The 22,131-nt window shown below is 34.8% G+C and overlaps 1 long non-coding RNA gene across 1 annotated transcript; it reads right to left on the reverse strand.

The window, feature by feature from the left end:
* Window positions 1-11,292: 11,292 nt before the first annotated feature.
* Window positions 11,293-13,486, reverse strand: LOC128647705 (uncharacterized). Its single transcript, XR_008400386.1, has 2 exons — window positions 12,632-13,486; window positions 11,293-11,575 (listed from the first exon to the last, which is right to left on the reverse strand). It is a non-coding gene; the product is annotated as an uncharacterized LOC128647705 (long non-coding RNA).
* Between the last annotated feature and the right edge of the window lie 8,645 nt (window positions 13,487-22,131).

The raw sequence follows: 22,131 nt of genomic DNA on the forward strand, positions 1-22,131 counted from the left end.
TATCATTAAATTAATTAAATAAATTAACTACAAATAACTACAATTAAATACAATTACATAAACTAACTAAAGTACAAAAAATAAAAAAAGCTAAGTTACAAAAAATAAAAAAAATAAGTTACAAACATTTAAAAAATATTACAACAATTTTAAGCTACTTACACCTAATCTAAGCCCCCTAATAAAATAACAAAGCCCCCCAAAATAAAAAAATGCCCTACCCTATTCTAAATTAAAAAAGTTCAAAGCTCTTTTACCTTACCACTCCTTAAAAGGGCCTTTTGCGGGGCATGCCCCAAAGAAAACTGCTCTTTTGCCTGTAAAAGAAAAATACAACCCCCCAACATTAAAACCCACCACCCACATACCCCTAATCTAACCCAAACCCCCCTTAAAAAAACCTAACACTACCCCCCTGAAGATCATCCTACCTTGAGTTGTCTTCAGCCAGCTGACCCACCGATGGAACCGAAGAGGAGATCCGGAGCGGCAGAAGTGATCCTCCAAGGGGCGCTGGAGAAGTCTTCCATCCGATGAAGTCATCATCCAGGCGGCGCTGAAGAAGTCTTCCATCCGGGCGATGTCATCTTCCAAGCGGCGCTGAAGAAGTCTTCCATCCGGGCGATGTCATCTTCCAAGCGGGGTCTTCAATCTTCTTCTTCAGGATCCATCTTCATTCCGCCGATGCGGAACATCCTTGTTCCCTGACGGACTACCGAAGAATGAAGGCTCCTTTAAGGGACGTCATCCAGATGGCGTCCCTTCAATTCCGATTGGCTGATAGGATTCTATCAGCCAATCGGAATTAAGGTAGGAAAAATCTTATTGGCTGATTGAATCAGCCAATCAGATTGAAGTTCAATCCGATTGGCTGATCCAATCAGCCAATCAGATTGAGCTTGCATTCTATTGGCTGTTCCGATCAGCCAATAGAATGCGAGCTCAATCTGATTGGCTGATTCAATCAGCCAATCAGATTTTTCCTACCTTAATTCTGATTGGCTGATAGAATCCTATCAGCCAATCGGAAATTGAAGGGACGCCATCTTGGATGACGTCCCTTAAAGGAGCCTTCATTCATCGGTAGTCCATCGGGGAAGAAGGATGTTCCGCGTCGGCGGAATGAAGATGGATCCTGAAGAAGAAGATTGAAGACCCCGCTTGGAAGATGACATCGCCCGGAAGGAAGACTTCTTCAGCGCCGCTTGGAAGATGACATCGCCTGGATGGAAGACTTCTTCAGTGCCGCCTGGATGATGACTTCATCGGACGGAAGATTTCTTCAGCGCCCCTTGGAGGATCACTTCTGCCGCTCTGGATCTCCTCTTCGGTTCCATCGGTGGGTCGGCTGGCTGAAGACAACTCAAGGTAGGATGATCTTCAGGGGGGAAAGTGTTAGGTTTTTTTAAGGGGGGTTTGGGTTAGATTAGGGGTATGTGGGTGGTGGGTTTTAATGTTGGGGGGGTTGTATTTTTCTTTTTCAGGCAAAAGAGCAGAATTCTTTGGGGCATGCCCCGCAAAAGTCCCTTTTAAGGGCTGGTAAGGTAAAAGAGCTTTGAACTTTTTTTATTTAGAATAGAGTAGGACATTTTTTATTTTGGGGGGCTTTGTTATTTTATTAGGGGGCTTAGATTAGGTGTAAGTAGCTTAAAATTGTTGTAATATTTTTTAAATGTTTGTAACTTAGCTTTTTTTATTTTTTGTACTTTAGTTAGTTTATGTAATTGTATTTAATTGTAGTTATTTGTAGTTAATTTATTTAATTAATTTAATGATAGTGTAGTGTTAGGTTTAATTGTAACTTAGGTTAGGATTTATTTTACAGGTAATTTTGTATTTCTTTTAGCTAGGTAGTTATTAAATAATTAATAACTATTTAATAACTATTCTAACTAGCTAAAATAAATACAAAGTTACCAGTAAAATAAATATAAATACTAAAATAGCTACAATGTAATTATTAATTACATTATAGCTATCTTAGGGTTTATTTTAAGGTAAGTATTTAGTTTTAAATAGGAATAATTCATTTAATGATAGTGTAGTGTTAGGTGTAATTGTAACTTAGGTTAGTTTTTATTTTACAGGTAAATTTCTCTTTATTTTAGCTAGGTAGCTATTAAATAGTTAATAACTATTTAATAGCTATTGTACCTAGTTAAAATAAATTGAAATTTGCCTGTAAAATAAAAATAAATCCTAAGATAGCTACAATATAATTATTATTTATATTGTAGCTATATTAGGGTTTATTTTAAAGGTAAGTATTTAGTTTTAAATAGGATTAATTTAGTTAATAATAGAAATATTATTTAGATTTATTTAATTAATATTTAAGTTAGGGGGGTGTTAGGGTTAGTGTTAGACTTAGGTTTGTAGGGGTTAATAATTTTATTACAGTGGCGGCGGTGTAGGGGGGGCAGGATAGGGGTTAATAAATTTATTATAGGTGGCGACGGTGTAGGGGGGGCAGGATAGGGGTTAATAAGTTTAATATAGGTTGCAGTGGGGTCCGGAAGCGGCGGTTTAGGGGTTAAACTATTTATTTAGTTGCGGCGAGGTCCGGGATCGGCAGGATAGGGGTTGATAACTTTATTATAGAGGGCGCCGTTATAGGGGGGGCAGGATAGAGGTTACTAGGTATAATGTAGGTGGCGGCGGTGTCCGCGAGCGGCGGTTTAGGGGTTAATACATTTATAAGAGTTGCGGCGGGGTCTAGGAGCGGCGGTTTAGGGGTTAATAACTTTTTTTAGTTGCCGGGGGCGCCGGTATAGGGGGTAGAACAGTGTAGTTTAGTGTGGGTGCTTAGTGACAGGCTAGCAATAAAGCTGTAAAAAAGCCGAAGAGCAGCGAGATCGGATGAGTGATAACTCTCACAGTCCGCTGCTCATCGCCCGTACTTAGTGCGCGGCTTTTTGACAGCTTTTTTTATAACTTAGGCGAAATTTTGCAGGTCCGTGGCGGCGATGTGAGGCGAGCTTAGGCGGGCGTATTGGGCCGGCGAAGTCAGGTAAAGTAGACACGTTGATAACTACCCCTCTATGTGTTATTGGCAATAAAAAGGGTTAGATATATGTGCTGTGTGTTTGTAGCAATGGCTATATGGGTGTTTAATCATTGATCTGTGTGTTATATGATGATGTCTGCTTTGTTCATGTAACTGGAAATACTCAACTAACATGGCAATAATAGGGTTAAATCAACTACTATGTGTTATTGGCAATAAAAGGGGTTAAATATATGCACTGTGTGTTTGTAGCAATGGCAATATGGGTGTTCCTTGATCTGTGTGTTACATGATGATGTCTAGTCTGCTTTGTTCATTTTACTGGCAATTCTCAACTGGCATGGCAATAATAGGGTTAAATCAACTACTATGTGTTTTTAGCAATAAAAAGGGTTAAATATATGTGCTGTGTGTTTGTAGCAATGGGTGTATAATCCTTGATCTGTGTGTTACATGATGATGTCTGCTTTGTTTATGTTACTGGCAATATTGGTATTAAATCCCTCTTCAGTGTGTGTTACCGCCAATATTAAATCACTTAACTGCATAAAAGAGGGCCTGATCCCCAAGAGGCCCTGATATGTGTATGTGTATATATATATATATATATATATATATATATATATATATATATATATATATATATATATATATATATATATATATATATATATATATATATATATATATATATATATATATATATATATATATATATATATATTTTATCTATATGGAAGAAGTACAAAAGACCAAAAAATACCAGCAATAATGCTTATATTGACAATGGCAGAGGGGTTAAGGAGACAAAACATTTTTTTTGACAAACAGAATACCAATAAGACAGGGGTTTGAACCCCAGGTGTAAGAATTATCTACATATAAAAGTTAAAATATCATGATGGAAACCATTGAGGGTATAAGTTTATGTAAGGATAAATCAACAATGTGATCACATCTATGAAAGAGGCTAAACAAACATCACAATGAACTATAACACATTATCAAGCCAATTCAGGGTTAAAAAACGGACCATATATAAGAGGTAACCTAAGAGCCAATCAGGGACTCTTGACAAAGGCTCTCAGAGCTGAAACACATAGAGGTATACCCTGATTGGCATCCTTTCGCATTCCCCGGTTCAGCTAGACAGGCTGACTTGGTGGATACCGGCAACGGCTATAACATGAGGAAAAAAGAAGAAAATAGGATTGCTACTAATGGCTACTGAAACCCTAGACTGTAGCCTACATCCTCTTCTATTTCCACACAGAGATTTGTTCAACAATTAGGTGAACAAATGTCCGTGTGATCACGCAACTTTTCAGGCTGACACAAAGGACATTGAAGGATCTACACTTACAAATTCGGGCCACATCATTTGTTTACTTGAAGAACTTATTTCTATTTGGAGAACACTATAGATTTACTATACCCTCTTGGGACTTATGATATGTGACTGGTATTTGGATCTTGCAAACATTAGTGCTCCACATCACTGGCATTTTACATCATCCGGATTTAGAGTATTGTTTTATTAATATTCATCTAGATTACAAGTTTTGCGCTATAGAGGGTGCGAAATGAATGCAACAAGAGTTGCGTTATTTCAACCTCCATAGCGCTGCCATTACAAGTTTTTAAAAAGCCGCCTTGTGCGTGCTATATGGTTGCGATGAGCTCCATACCGCACAAAATCCAAGCGCTGCTTTGATGTGCTCGTGCACGCTTTCCCCATAGACATCAATGGGGAGAGAGTGTTAGGTTTTTGTTAGAGTTAGGTTTTTTATTTTGGGGGGTTGGTTGGGTGGTGGGTTTTACTGTTGGGGGGAATTTGTCTTTTTTGTCAGGTAAAAGAGCTGATTTCTTTAGGGCTATTGGTAGTTTTTTTGTAGGCTACGGGTTTTTTTATTTTCGGGGGGGGGGTTATTTTTTTAGGGCTATTTTGGATAATTTAGTGTTTGTTATTTGTTGTACTTTAGTGTTTTTTATTTTTTGCAATTTAGTATTTTTTATTTTTTGTAATTGTAGATTAAATTTTTTTTTAGAAGTGTTAGGTTTTTTTAATGTTTAATTTAGTTGATTTAATTTGTAATTATTTTAATTTTAGTATAATAGTAATGTTAGTTTAATATATAGTTTAAACTTAGGTTTTTTAATTACCCAGGTAAGTTTTTATTTATTTTAAGATAGGGATCTTGTAAGTTTAATTTAAAGTTAGGGGGCTGTTAGGTTTAGGGGTTAATAGTTTAATTTATTTTTTTGCGATGTGGGGGGCTGGTGGTTTAGGGATTAATAGGTTTATTTAGTTACGGTCATGTGAGAGGCCAGAGGTTTAGGGGTTAATAACTTTATTTAGTGGCGGCGATGTCAGGGAGAGGCGGAATAGGGGTTAATATCTTTATTATAGTGTGGGCGATGTTGGGGTGCGGGGGAATAGGGGTTGATAACTTTATTATAGTGGTGATGATGTTGGAGAGTGGTGGAATAGGGGTTAATAAATTGTATTAGTGGCGGCGATGTTGGGAGCGGCAGATTAGGGGTTAATAACTTTAATATAGTGTTTGCGATGCGGGAGGGCCTCAGTTTAAGGGTTAATAGGTAGTTTATGGGTGTTAATGTACTTTTAACTCTTTAGTTATGAGTTTTGTGTAACAGTTTTGTGGCGCAAAACTCATAACTACTGGTCTCAGATTGCGGAACGGATCGTGTCGGTATAGGCTGTAACGCAAGCTTTTTAGCCTCACCGCAAAACTTGTAATGGCAGCGCTATAGAAATCCTACGCAAAAACGTAATTTTTTTTTGAGTGCAGGTCTGACGTTGCGTTACAGGCTAAAATACTTGCAGTACAGCTATACCGACAAGACTCGTAATGGCTGCATTCCGGTTTTTACGCTGAAATGGACATTTTTTCAGCGTTAAAACACGAATGCAAAACTTGTAATCTAGGTGCATGTTAATAAATTATTTAGATTATTATTATTCCATACTAGTTGTTTTTACAAGATTGTATACTAAGGGCATAGTATTTACAACACATACATATCCCTACCTTGAGAGATTTCATTTGAGGTCTCACATCCTGTATTTGAATTATCATTACTGACTACATTCACTACATTAATGGTACATCGTTTACATTTATCACCAACATTTGTTTTTTTAGTGATCTGGAGATCTGGTCCTTCATCACGTCCTTGCATATTTCCTTTTCTTGGCGGTCATCTTTGTTTAGGGCAAAGTTATTATCTACTATGGTGAGTGAGGGCAGAGCCACAGAGGTGTGTGGAGAGCGATTTTGGTTATGTAACCCAAAATGTTTACATTTCATAATTCGTGTATAGACAGTACAACTTTAAAAACTTCCCAATTTAAAGGGACATGAAACAAATAATTTTTGTTTCATAATTCAGATAGATCATACACTTTTAAACAACTTTCCAATTCACTTCTGTTATGTAATTTTCTTCATTTTCTTGGTATCCTTTATTAAAAGAGCAGTATTGGACTAATGGGAGCTAGTTGAAAGCCAATGACAAGAGGCATATATATATATATATACATATATATATATATATATATATATATATATATATATATATATATATATATATATATATATACAGAAAGCAATTATCAGCTTCTGAGCCTACCTAGGTATACTTTTCAACAAAGGATACAAAGGTAACAAATTAAATTAGAAATTACTTGGGAAGTTATTTAAAATTTCATGCTCTATTTGAATCATGAAATAAATAATTTGGGTTTCATGTTTCTTTAATAATATTACCAATCTGACTTTGTTTTCTCAGTACTCTTTGTTGAAAAGCATGTAGATAAGCAAAGGACAGTGCATGTGTCTGAATAAATATATGGCAGCAATTTTGCAAGAATGCATTTAACAATATTAAGCATTTGCAAGACCACTAGGTGGCAGCAGTGTTTGCTGCCATGTAGTCCGCCAGAGAAGTGCATGCTACCTACTAAGGTATGTTCTTCAACAAAGAATGCCATGAGAATGAAGCAAATTCTTTAACAGACGTTTTTTGCCTTTTAAAGGGAGATAAAACCCACATTGCTTTTCCTTTCATCATTCAGATAGAATATTCTTTGTTAAAGGGCCACTGTAAGTAAATATTTTCTATGCCTGTTACTAACTAACTACCCCAAATACGCTTTTTATCAATAGCATTTCATTAACATATCTCTACTGTATATCAGAAATCTTGTCTGCAAATTTAATTGTTTTCCAAACCCACTCTGTGGGTTTCCTTTGCTCTGTACCAATCCGTTTACAATACCTAGGTTTCAAAATGGCGCTTTAAACACAAAGTTATTGGTTTAAGTATTTTGAACATGCAGTGCTGAAAATAGTGGGCAGGATAACGTGACATCATCGGCGAATAAAAGATATAACTTTTAGAACGTTATGAAACTTCGTTTTGGAGAAAATATAGGTCAGTAGGTTTTAATTAATGTTTATTAACTTTAATATGTTAGTTGTTTAGCTTAAAAATTATAACAGAATGTAATCCTTTAAAGAAGCAGCAATGCACTCCTGGGAGCTAGCTGAAGACATTGGGAAAGCCAAAGACAAGAGGCATATACTGTATATGTTAAGCCACCAATTAGCAGCCAGCTTCCAGTAGTGCATTGATGCTCCTGAGCCTATCTAGGCATGCTTTTCAACAAAAGGATACCAAAAGAACAAAGTATATTAAATAAAAAAAGTAAATTGCAAAGTTGTTTAAAATTACATGCTCTATAAGAATCATTAAAGTTTGATTTTCACGCCCCTTTAACTATGCGTGACTGTCATCCAGTTATGTATTGCATAATCATTATTTCTCTGTGTGCTTAAAATATAGGATCTATTATCCTGTAACTGAAACATTACCAAGATTATTTTTGTGCTCAGCAGTGTTTGCGAGGCAGATAGAGGTCTCTGTGTTATCATTTGGTTTATATCCAGATTCTATTAGATAGCTTTAAAATCTATAAGCTAACTGGGTCAGTTTGTACCTAACGCGAGCGGGTTGTGTAGCTCATACAAAAGACTATTAAGATCTGGGGCTTAAGAATGTAATACCTCTGTCATAAAGCAGAGAACATCTAGCTTCATGCTGAGGGAAATACAATTAGGTGCCACCCTGATCTACATTATAAAAACACATCAGTTGCCCAAGTATATTAAGAGATATAAGTATTTGCCTCAGTGCATATCATGTATTTGTATTGCATTTCACTGGTTTTGTGCATAAAACACATTTACATTTCCAGGCATTGATGAATGCTTTGCATAGCAACATCCTGAAGCCCTATATTGTATCTCTTTGGTACCTAAATTAAAAAAAAAAAGTTGATATATTTTAAGTAAGGATAAGAAATGTTAATGTTCCTTTTCAAACTTACAAGATTAGCTCCATTAAAATAAAGGAGCCACATCAATTTCACCAAAATATTACTTCTCTTTACACAGAACTGGGTTTACTGTGTAGGAAAATGGCATTTAAAAGAAAAAAAATTGTCATTAAAAATACCAAAACAGCATATGTGTCATGATTTTGGCCTGTGATCAATTTGAATAGAATTGTCTTATGATAAACATAGAGCCATTTTATGTGATCAGATAATGGGCTCCATTTTACTAAGCAGCAATTGCTGTTTCGGAGGCGCATCGTTTTAGGCTTCTTAAAGAGGCACTCAAGTCAAAATAAACTTTATGATTAAGAAAGACCATGCAGTTTTAAGACACTTTCCAATTTACTTCCATTATCAAATTTTGCACATTTTTATATTCATACTTTCTGTGGAACAAGATCCTACTGAGCATGTGCACAAGCTCACAGGGTATACTTATATTAGTCTGTAATTGGCTGATGTCTGTCACATGATACAGGGGGCTGGCAAATGGGAGAAAAAATAAATTTTTCTGAAAAAAATCTACTGCTTATTTGAAATTCAGAGTAACTGTTAAATCATTGTCTTTTTTATTATGCACTGGTTAATTATGCAATTCTACTCTTTTAAGACTGCTGCTCTTTAAAGGGACAGTAAAGTCATAATTCGACATTCATGATTTAGACAGAGCATACAATTTTAAACAACTTTCTAATTTGCTTCTATTATTTAATTTGCTTCCTTCTCTTCTTATCCTTTGTTAAAAGGTTTATCTAGGAAAGCTCAGGAGCAGCAAAGAACCTAGGTTCTAGCTGCTGATTGGTGTCTTCATATATATAACAATTGTCATTGGCTCACTCATGTGTTCAGTTAGAAACAAGTAGTGCATTGCTGCTTCTTCAACAAATGATACCAAGAGAATGAAGCAAATTTGATAAAAGAAGTAAACTGGAAATTTGTAAAAATAGTGTGTTCTACTTAAATCATGATAGAAAAAATGTGACTTTCATGTCCCTTTAACCATTAAAATCATCCCGATCCGACCAGGATGATTGACAGCCCCTGCCAGCGAGCAGGGAAGAGCATTGCACAAACGCTGGTGCAATGCTTGTGCAATGTTAAATGTGGACAGTGTATGCCCAATGAGTCGTTGGTGCAGATAAATTGTGATCATGCCAGTAGCGAACAGTGCTCATTGGGAGACGTTTTTCTGCAAATACTTATCAAATGATAGATTGTGAACAACCCCATAGTATCATGGAATTTGGCTAATCTGTTCTTTTTTCATTTAATCTACAATTTTCATTTATTTTATTGCAACATTCAGTGTAGCATGCGTACTTCAAAATTAAATTAGTTTTGCATGCATAGTAAATATTTCTGTATCATTATATTTACTTTACACAGCAGATTTGTTTTATATAAAGATTGTCTAATCCAAAAATTGTACATATTTTGTTAGTTTCAGGTCTATCTATAGTTACTGGAACCTGATAAGATAAGAATGACTGAAAACGCAGTTTATTTTATTTAGACATTATTAAAAAATTATCTCAGATGGCTTATCTATTCCCTTAATCTATTAAAATAGGGGTTATATAAATGTTAGAATTATCATATCTAAAATTAACATATGAGGCTACGTTAATGATTTAAGCATAAACACTGTCTAGGGAAGATCATTTGCACTGACAGCTTGATTGAAAACACATTTCAGTTATGCAGAAGGCACCTAATGATTAGTAGTTTATATTCAGTCATTAGCTTATAGAAAACTGTCATTGACATTATTGGTAAAGCTACTGACTTGTAATGTAACTTGTTTCATAATTTATATTTTTAATACACATTTATCTGAATTTATATTACTCTTTCCTCAACATGTATGTCAGGTTGCATTAGAGTTAGGGAACATGAAAAAATTACATAATTCTGGATTTAATTTTTTTGTAATGGAAATCTATGTGCGCCCTGAGTAAAAAAAAAAAAAATATTTTCAAAAAAATATTTGATTTTTTTGATAATCTCCAGAGGTTCTAGGTAACAGATTTAAGAGAAACCAGAGCTGCAGTGGTGAAAAAAGATAAAGAAGAAAAAGCGGTAGTAAACTAAATGCTACTACTGGACAAGATTATTTTAAACAAACAGAATGCAGAAAAAGGGTCATCTAAATATGTGGGAAAATAAACCCCAAAATAAGAGAAATTAATCTTTTTTTCAATATAAGCTGCTTTGAAAAAAGAATAAGAAAAAAAATACACACATAAAAGTACATAACATTTAAAGAGACAGTCTAGTCAAAATTAAACTTTCATGATTCAGATAGGGCATGTAATTTTAAACAACTTTCCAATTTACTTTTATCATCAAATTTTCTTTGTTCTCTTGGTATTCTTTGTCGAAATCTAACCCTAGGTAGGCTCATATGCTAATTTGTAATCCCTTGAAAACTGCCTCTTATTGCAGGGCATTTGACAGTTTCAGCTAGAGGGCGCTACTTCATGTGTACCGTAATGATAACATTGTGCTCACGTACATGGAGTTACCTAGGAGCCAGCACTGAGTGGCTAAAATGCATGTCTGTCAAAAGTACTAAAATAAGGGGGCAGTCTGCAGAGGCTTAGCTACAAGATAATCAGAGGTAAAAAGTAAATTAATATAGCCATGTTGGTTATGCAAAACTGGGAAATGGGTAATAAAGGGATTATCTATCTTTTTAAACAAAATAAATTCTGGAGTAGACTGTCCCTTAAATATTAATATAACGTATCAAACTGAACAAGATACTTATCTCTATAGCATCAAAGAGAAAGATTAATAATTCAGATTATTATAACCTTGGTGACTAAATAATCTTGATTTTATTAAAGACAGGAGGCGAATATTTTGCATCAAATCTTTACTTATTCCCAAACAGCAGCAAAGGAAAACTGAACAGTAAGAAAACTAACATAGTATCAATGCATAACCAATCAGAATACAGCAGCATAATAAACTGTACAGCACAACATTAGCACTTCCTCTTTTCTTTGATGGAAAAAAGCGAAATTAAAGAAAAACGATACAAATGTGCATCCAGCGGACGATGAAAGAAAGGATATCGGGGAAAAGAGCCAACAGGAACCAGTCTACAGAATGAACGAAGGAGCAAAATCCACGGAATTTCACTGAAAAGAAAGAAAAAAGGCAATGACAATTGCTCTCCAGGAGAAAGAATAACAACAACGCAAAAAACATGATAAATGAAGACATACATATTTCTTCTACTATTCCTATAATATATCATTTTTTTAAATTTTGTTTTATATATAGGGAGAGGACGAAGAACAAAAGGGGAGGGAAATATTCGCCTCCTGTCTTTAATAAAATCAAGATTATTTAGTCACCAAGGTCATAATAATCTAAATTTTATAGCATGACCGGAGGCTTCAAATTTTGCATTTTTAACGCACCAAGAGAAGAGACTCAGAAGCATTAAAGGGACACTGAACCCAATTTTTTTCTTTTGTTATTCAGATAGAGCATGCAATTTTAAGCAACTTTCTAATTTACTCCTATTATCAATTTTTCTTTGTTCTCTTGCTATCTTTATTTGAAAAAGAAGGCATCTAAGCTTTTGGTTAAGAACTATGGACAGCACTTTTTTATTGGTGGATGAATTTATCCACCAATCGGCAAGAACAACCCAGGTTGTTCACCAAAAATAGGCCGGCATCTAAACTTACATTCTTGCATTTCAAATAAAGATACCAAGAGAATGAAGAAAATTTGACAATAGGAGTAAATTAGAAAGTTGCTTAAAATTTTATGCTCTATCTATATCATGAAAGAAAAAAAATTCAGTTCAGTGTTCCTTTAAGGATAGGTTTAAAATAAAAACGAGAAAAGGTGGTCGAAGAGGACCAGTCTGCAGCTCTAAGGATGTCCTGCAGGTTACTGCCAGCCATAAAGGCCCTTGAGGCAGCAGCACCCCGGATAGAGTGAGCTCTAAAAGAAAGGACAATCCCTGCAGAGGACATAAGCCACCTAACCCACCTGGCCAAGGTAGGAGAAGAGACAGGGTGAAAGGGGGAACATAAGAAATAAGCAATTGCCCCCCCCCCCCCCCCCCCCGTTGAGTAAGATGTGAGGAAACTGTTCTAGAAAGGTAGGTTTACAAAAAAGAGCCACACACAGCTGAGGGTCCTCAGGAAAATAGGGCTAAAAAACAGGAGAGGACATACATTTAGTGCATCTGGAAACTGGAAAAGTGACGCCCTCTGGAGAGAAGGAGAGACCTTCGACATCCAACGCCCAAATATCAGAAATCCTACAGAAGGAAACAAGACAGAGAAGCATTGCCAACTTGGCCCAACAACTGCCAAAGGGATAGCTCTTCATTAGGAGGCCAACTCCTCAGGAAACAGAGCATGATGGAAATATCCCAGAGAGGAGAATAGCGAGAGGAAGGAGGAACCTTCAGCTGAATAGCTTTCAAAATTCGGCATACAAGGGGGTGTCGTTCCACTGGAACTCCGTCAATGGGGAAATGACCCGCTGAAATGGCCGATCTTACAACATTAATAGAACGATAAGCCTTCCCTTACAAAAAACGTTCTGAAAGGAAATTTACTATAAGAACTACAGGGGTCGAAAAGGGTATTATATGGGCTATCTGGGTAGCTGGCTCTGCCCTCTGACTCACTATTAGAGCTGCCCTCCCCCTCTGAAGTATAGCAGTTCCCTGAATTTAAGGTGACTGTTTATGTGGGAAGTTTACCTCTGACCCAATAGGGGTATTTTGTTTAAATTCTTCCCTGATACTCAGCAGTTCATTTCTTATAAATTATTTTAGGGTTTTTAAAATACCTGCATTATCCTGATTATTTTAATCTGTCAGTATATGGCCGGGTTATAATACAATTTATTTAATAATTATTCTTTAAAACAAACCCCCAATAAAATGCATATACAAAACAATTAAAATCAATATTTTATTCCTAAATTCTTTATATTAGTTAAAGTTATAAACACATTGAATTATATTTATAGAAAACCAGATTATGGATCAAATGATCCACACTTATGCTGTTATAATAGTCTATACAAAGATCATAAAAATATACCTTTACAAATTACCGTATTCACAATAACCTCCCAAATCAGAGTTGCATTAAAATATCACAATGAGATACCAAGGTATGGATTGTTAACTTCCAGACAAATATAATTAAGCTACTTAGCCCACAAATGATTCTATATAACTCTAATTAAAACACCAGAAATTATATATATTATTAATGCAAACAGCCAATTTATCTGAGCTAAAATAAACTCTTATTTATTTATAATAATGTAAATCCTAAAATATGTCTATATAGCTGCTATCTGACTATAGTCTTAGAATACCTTTGTCTAAAATATAAAAAATATAGAACAGTCATACATCACCACATGAACCAAATTAAATGTTCCAGCGTTTCCAAGTAGATTCAGGTCCCCTCATATGAAGAAAGGTATTGCAATATGGATCAAGAAGTTAGTCCCAGGTTTTGCTTATAGTGACTGTGTCCCCAAAAATGGCAGCAAAGTTTTCAATCAAAAGTTAGCAGACAAAAATACTCTTTTTTTTATTCCTTTGCATGAGGTTATATCATGTGATATACCCCCCTTTTCTAATTCTAATCATTGGTGATAAATTCGATAGGCCCTTAACGTAGCTGTCTTTCCATTGGCCCTCGGAGCTTGTCCCTCTCATTGGTTCATTTGGATTTGCATGTGTTCTAGTATTCAATCCATTTGGCTGTCATACAATTTTTAATCCCCTAGGGGGCAGCAGACAATCACAAATGCAGTCTCACCATCAACATTGCTAACAGTTTACTATATCATTTAATTTCTTGTATTAATAACTTCTCTGGTCAGCATATATATCCCATTTACTACAATTTTAATATAGATGGGACCATATAGCACCATTTTTTCTGATTATTTTAATATGAAACATCAGTATTTTATTTATCATATTCTAGAAGATGTCTTAAAAGTTGTATTTTTATGAGGGACTAGTAGTATCAATCAATGAAATATATATGTCTATCTGACTTATTCTGTATATCTTATTTGATATACTGGCATATATTTCATTTCCTAGTCGCATCTTATCTAGAAATCTCATCTTCACATCAGTTCTTCCTGTAATGTTCACTAGATTTCTGGAAAACAAAGAAAAATGTATTCATTTTGAAATAACTTAAGCATTTATATATACTAATGTAGTTATTCATTTAATTTATTACAAATCTGAAATGCATTTCTCAGATCCATGGAAGTATACATTTGTATACAATACTGAGGTATATTTTACTTGAAATGTAAACACAAGTTATAATTTAAAATTAATTTGAGAGTTACAATGCAAGACATGTGTCTCTGTTAGCCAGCACAGATGTGGATCCGAGGTCTAGGGGCAATTAACAGGTCTGTGCTAATTACTATATTCCTAGGCCTTAGTGAGGTTCAAAGATATTCCCATAGACATCTAGGCTCCTTCCCTGTACTGAACAGTGAGGGGGGTCTGTAAATCTATTATCCATTTTGGTCAGGAAACTCCATATATGGACATACACATCTGAGGGTTCCAAAATATTAATATTTACTTTAAAGGGGCCCACTGGCCTTATCTTATACAAAGGTCTAAACCTTTTGTTCTTTCCTGTGTAACCAAGAAGAAGTGGGGATTGGTCTGCCATGGCTACAGCCCACACAATTCATGTCAAATTAGATTTTAGCTAAAGAATGAAAAATTAGATTCCATAATACATCTGTAGTTTATTTAAGGTTACTTCACAGGTACCCTGACACATTGCTAATAGAGGGTGTTTTATTATTTTTATACTGCCTTTTTGGTTCACTTAACTCTTTCTGGCTCTCTGTGAGTTGTTTATTTAAACTTTCTATTTGGGCTAGTAATTTTTGGCTATGCTCTTGGAAGGTGGCCATGTCTTGTTTAAAGGTAACAATTTATTTTTAGCTATTCCTAAAAAAAATTGCATTTGCGAGATTAGAGAATTTCATCTTCAAGCTCCTATAATTGCAACTCCTTTTCTATAAGGTGGGTGGACATTTCGTCAATAATACATATTACAATGGGCCAGGATTTTAGTATTAGCATATCCCATTTTTTTTTAATTTTTGCATTGATTCATTTTTAATAATTCCTGGAATAACTAACTTTTTTCATTCCACATTCCATTATCAATAGCAATGTTTTTGGTCTTAATTGAAAGCATATCAATATAATCATTTAAATCACCCACAATGTTAAATCTATTTTTAATGTGGCCTATAGCGTCCATTTTAAGGACGTCGCCCGTAGTAAGGGGCAAATCATGGGGACACATTTCGATACTGAGTATAGATTCATTTGATTCACTTCTAGTAACAGACATTATTATTTTGGCTTAGTATTTGGTTAAATTAAAATGCTAATACAATTAAAAAAAATATTTATATTTTTATTTTTTATTTTTTATAATAATGTCTATTTACTACAAAATATATTATATCAATGTGATAAAGATAATGATCTCAGCAGTGCCTCCAGTCAAATGTTGGTGTACTTAATTCAGCAGTTGCCAACCAATAAAACATTGTATATACTAGGTTACAAGGTTAATATTATTTATTATTATCTCAGCAGTAACCTCCAATTATGTTGATACGTCTTGTAATTATGAATATTAAAAATTAATTATTAATCCTTTGTTCAGATTAGTTATCTTTATAGACACCTTAAATTATATTTGTATAAAAACTAGATTATGAATCAATTATACATGCTTATTATGTTACAATTTTCTATACAAAACAGATCATAAAATATATCTTTAAAAATTAACCTTACTCACAATGAATCGCTTATTAGAATACCAGAACAGCCTATAATTAGCCAACAATTCTAATTTACTGCCACTACATAAGCCTGTAAGTTTAACTGCTGAACTTATAACAATCAGAGAAATTGAATATTATTAAAACAATAACCAATCTATGTGCGGTTCTTAAAAGATTTCACAATAAATAAGACTGACTTATAAATACCAAAATACAAATTATTTTTCCTAGCAATACAATAACTTAGCATCAATATAATTATTTCTAAGCTACACAGGCCAATGGGACATAAACTTAAAGTACAAAATACCCTTTTAAATCAATACTGCTACAGCAAATACAGATATTCTAATTTATTTTTTATCCAATTCCTATTTTTATACACTTATAATCTCCTAGTTTTAATAAACCTTATGTTTCATATGTATGGGATCATTTAATATTGTTTAATCTGAGTATTTTAAGACTAAATATAAGATATTTGAAGAAACTGCATTTAAAAGTCAAATTTTCTATGAAAAGATTTAAAAAGATTACAATATTTTCAGCATGGATCCAACTATTTTCTCAGTTTACAATTTCCATCTTAATATCACATACATACCTTGTGAGTGGCAGTCTGATGTAACTTCATATAGCTATATTTACATTTGATTTTTATCCCACATTAATATAAATATTTCTGTGGATATATCTGTTGATATTATTGTAATATTTGGTGTATACGCTATATGATATGATTCAGGGCACATTATATAGGCATTCATATATTAGTATCTACTAGTCATATCTGGAACCTAGTTTATATATCAGATGTCTGAAAAACAAAAGAATGTTATTTATTTTGAAATAAATTGGACATCTTAAATTGACCATATAGCTACTAACTCAATTCAGCAGATACTTATCTAATATGTTATATTTAGGCATATCTCTCAGATCCATTTATTTATACATATTATTTGGACAGTCTGGGGCACATATTAAATATTTGAAAACTATATAGATAATTTGTCTAAATTTTAAATCTTCAAGATTTGTATGCTTCCAAAAATACATAGGTTAACATATTTTAAAATCTTAACTCTCAGGCTTTCAACTTCCCATATTACCCCCCTTAGGCATAGACAATCTTCTAGGTTCATATATACTGTATATGTTATTTGAGTATTTTAAATAGATTTGAAAATTATAACAATTCATTTCAAATGACTCTTTTAAAGTTTCAACCTTATACTTTCAACCATACATAGTTTCAAAGTAGATTTATTTGCTATTCCATGGAGACGTCACTACTGAACTTTGTGTATTTGAACTCTGTATGGGACAATTTAACTCCTAGATGATAAGAGCTACATCCCCTGAGAATGTTTGTATATTCCATTAACCTTGCAGACAGACCGTCCGCTCCTTCAGATAGGACAACTCCTTATAAAGGCTTCCTTTGAAGTGGATAATTGAGACATCCTGGCCTGTAATGTGTATCTGGTCACAGCAGGCAGTATGTGTATTGAGTGTAGAAAGGGTTTCGGGCTGAAAGTTCTGATTTTAGAATTTAACTTACATTAGTCAGAGTTTCATCTACAAATTAATTATTTTATCTTATCATTTATAGGTATGTGTGTATATATTTAGATATTATCTAATGTCACTCAGCAATAGCCTGACAAAGTAAACTGCCAGATTATGTCTTCCCAGAGGAATCTGAGGAATTTTCGGTTTTCTGGAGACACCGGGATCGTGAGGCAAGCGTTCATCAAGTCTAGATGAGCGAACCAATCTCCAATATAGAGAAGGTCTCTTATCATGTGTATACTCTCCATTTTGAAATGGTGATATACCACAAAGTGATTTAAGTCTCTCAAGTTGATGACAGGGTGAACGCCTCCTGTCTTTTTCTTAACAAGGAAAAAGTTGCTGAGAAAAACCTCCTCTGAGTTTGAAACTTCTTCTATAGCGCCCTTGAGGAGAAGGGACTGCACCTCCGAATGTATGAGGTCTGAGGCAGGTTTTGAAAGATTCAGAGGTATTGGAGGGAAGTTTTGAAAGGGAGGGCTGATGAATTCAAGGTTGAAGCCCTGCACTGTCTGAGCGATCCATGGATCTTGAGATATCATCTCCCACGCATGGGAAAAAAGAGATAGTCTGTCTGTAAAGGGAAATATGACGGAAGAATGAAGGGATGAAAGAGGGGTACTCACTTTGGATGGAGATAGGACCTGGTGGCAGAGCGGGTCTGGGGAGGGCTGGTCTGGTCCTGACTGATCAAGCTCATAAAGGGAAGAGGGCTCTTGGAGGGTAAGTGGGGTACTGCTGGAAGGCGACTGCATGACGCTGTGGTGCCATAAATTGTTGACGGCCGGGCAGACGACCCCTGAATCTGCCGGCGCTGCCATAAACCCGACTAGAGGGGTTGAAGACTCTCCTAAGGGAGGCTTGGATTTTGTCTATCGAAGTAAACTATCCAAAAATGTTTTTTCAAAAAGAAGACCCCTAGGTGAAGAACCTGCTTCATTAACTGCAAGAACTGCAAGTATAGAGTTAATCCGCAACAGGGCAGAACTTCTGCATTCACTAGATATGGCCACATTGGTATTGCCAAAAAAGCAGAATGCCCCGAAAGCCCATTCATGAATGGAGAAAGGATCCAAAGAAGAGCCAGACAAAAGGGCTTCATCAGCAAGGTGGAGGATCTGGGCCAAAGGATCTGAGATATCCAGAAGATTGTCTTGAACTCCCCTAAGAGCCTTATCTATGCCCTTCCTGGGATCCTTTCCCTTTCTAGTGAGGAAAGTAGCCAGCTTGGCATCAAATTCAGGAGTTACAGATTCCCTACCGTGGAGGGAAGAAGTCTACAACACTCTGCATGCAATTTATTGCGATCTGGCAGTATATTTATAAGAATCTTAGCTGTACTCTCCAAATAATATGTGAGTATATGGCATTGTTATAACTTAATATATATAACAATCTTTCTTTAAACTAAACCCACAATCAAATATGCATATACTAAGACAATAAAATTAATATAAAATCCTGAATTCTTTATTATTAGTTAATATCTATGAACACATTGAAATATATTTGTGGGATCCAGAATATGAATCAATATTATACGCGTTTAAAAACTATTAAAATATGCTATGCAGATTTCATACACATTTACCTTATTCACAATAGCCTTTCATTCAGAGTTGCATTTAAAATATCACAATGAGACTTAAGATAGCAGCTACTAACATTCAGCAATACTATTAACAGTGCTAAGTTAAACAATAGTACAATATACACTTCTATTAAAACATCAGAAATTGTATATATTATTTGTGCCAATAGCCAAACTCTGAATTATAACTCTATATTTGCACAGATAAAACAATTTAGCATTAAGGATATATGTTTAACAATACATAGACTATGAATATGAGCTAAAATACAAACTGCTCTTTAAATTTATTTACTACAGCAATCTTTTAATACATTACCAAGATGAACACCAATCGATATCCAGTATTTCTTAACAGGAACAATCTCACCTCAGAATACAAAAATTGGGGATATCCGCATATGGAGCATAAAAGTAGCTGTTTGCTGTATAATAACTGCAGCAGTTATTTTCCTTCAGGATTAGCCAGTTAGTCAGCAGCCTCAGCAGCCTCCCTTTTCCTTCTATGCTTGGGGTTAAATCATCTGATCTCACCCCTCCCCTTTTTTTTTGATCAGTACCCATCATTGGTGAGATTGGAAACGCCCAAACGGAAGCTTGTCTCGGATTGGCCCTTTGAAACTGAACATGGATTGGTTCATCTGGGAATGCATGTTGTCAGGAAGATGCATCCCTGCAACAACCAATCGTCTCTTGGCTGTAATACCTGCATCGCAACACCAGATTTTGTCCATTGGGGGCAGCATGACAACAACACAGCAATACATTTCACCATCCAACATTTTTAACAATTCAATATTTCTATGAAGTGGTTATTCTTCAGACCATAACTTCCTGCATCAATCACTTACAATATTAATTATAGATGGGGTAGTATCATATCATTTTTCTGATTATTTTAATATGAAACATCATGTGTCTTTAACATTATATTATATTAAAGTAATTTATATTGCTAACTATTCAAGATTGATATCTATATTCATATTCTTAAAAACACAGAGGCTAAGACATTTTATGCTTTCAATATATATATATATATATATATATATATATATATATATATATATATACATACACACACACATTCATTTCTATGCAGTGTTCAAATTATACAAAAATCCAGCAGATTATACATTGTTATATATTTATTCATCCAAATATCTCAATAAATCAGTTGCGCTTATAATTCTCATTAGATTTCTGGAAAACAGAGAGAGAAAAAAATGTTTTTATCTCCAAAGTCCCTGGTTCAGTGTTATCCTTCCCCAGACGTAGTGTCTGCATTACGTATATTTAAGTGTCAGAGTTACATAGCAGGGGTCATTTGCATTTGAATGTAAGTGGTCACATTACCACAAAATATATCACTTAAACCAGACTTTTAGGCTATTCTGTGAGGATCAGGAGATTTTATCACACATTTTCCGGCAGTAACCATATGGCCTCTTGAAATGGCTGTTTAAAGTTAAGTAAACCAAATGTTTTATTGTTCTCACTTGGATGTTTAAAATAACTTTGCATACTGAATGGGGGGAGAACTGAACATGAGTTAAGTCAATTTTTCTGAATGAATTAATCACTTGTTACTGACTAGCCAAATATATGATTTATATATATATATATATATATATATATATATATATATATATATATATATATTAATCTTTACATATACCTTGGCAGATCTTCACGATCAAGTGGTTTGCAGAGGGATTTTTAAAAAAAACACAGGAATGGTGAGGAGCTAAGGACCAGTCAGAAGACCTAGGATGTTTAATTTGTTTGGGACTAAAAATGGCGTTCCCGGCATAGTCCACCAACTCATCCTCTTTCTCAAAATGAGATGACTGCGAGCAAGAAGCCTTAGCCTGGGGAGCCGAAGGACCATGCTCTTGGTATAATTGGTCCTACACTTCTCAATTCAAGTCTGGAAAAGATTCTAGATAGTAGTCATCTAAATCAAAATTTTAAGAGTCTGAGCTCTGAAGCCACACTTGCACACCCTGGGGGGAGAGGGTTCTTTTACCCCATTTAGCCTCCGGGGAGAAGGTTCTGGCACCCCTATGTGAAATGCCTGGGGGAGGGGCCTGAGACTTATGGGCTGGAGCTTTGCCTTTATGAGGGGCTGGGTGAGATTGGGATTTCCAATGGCGTTTACATGAAACTGGAGGTTCAGAATCTGAGGATGAAGATTTCTCTAAATGAGAAGGCCGAGATTGAATGGGTTCTGCCACCCCCTCAGGAGAGGGGGAGGGAAGCTTATGTTTGAGCGCTAGGGCTATGGCAGAATTAATGTATGCAAATATCTCATCCTTAGATTGGGAATTGGATGGGGAAGGGTCATTGACAGGGTCGGCAGACTCCATAGTAAGCAAAAGTTGGTAAAATAATTACTCAGTCTAAAGGAGGAAAACAAAAGAAAATATTTTATTTAAACAAAGTAAAAGATAAATTGGACATAAAATAAAATAAATAATATATATAAATATCACTGGGCTGAACTAGGAATTGAACCTCAGACTCTCAGATCCTAGGTAGAAAGGATATCCACTGTGCCACAAGCACTGACACAAGGAGTAATGTAGAAATATAAAAATATAATGCTTTCATGAAAAAAAAAAATTAAACAAAATAAAAAGTATATAGGAACTGTATGATTTTTTTTTTAAAAAAAAAAAA

Source organism: Bombina bombina, chromosome 2 (assembly GCF_027579735.1).
Source record: "Bombina bombina isolate aBomBom1 chromosome 2, aBomBom1.pri, whole genome shotgun sequence".
In the NCBI taxonomy this organism is placed as follows: Eukaryota; Metazoa; Chordata; class Amphibia; order Anura; family Bombinatoridae; genus Bombina; species Bombina bombina.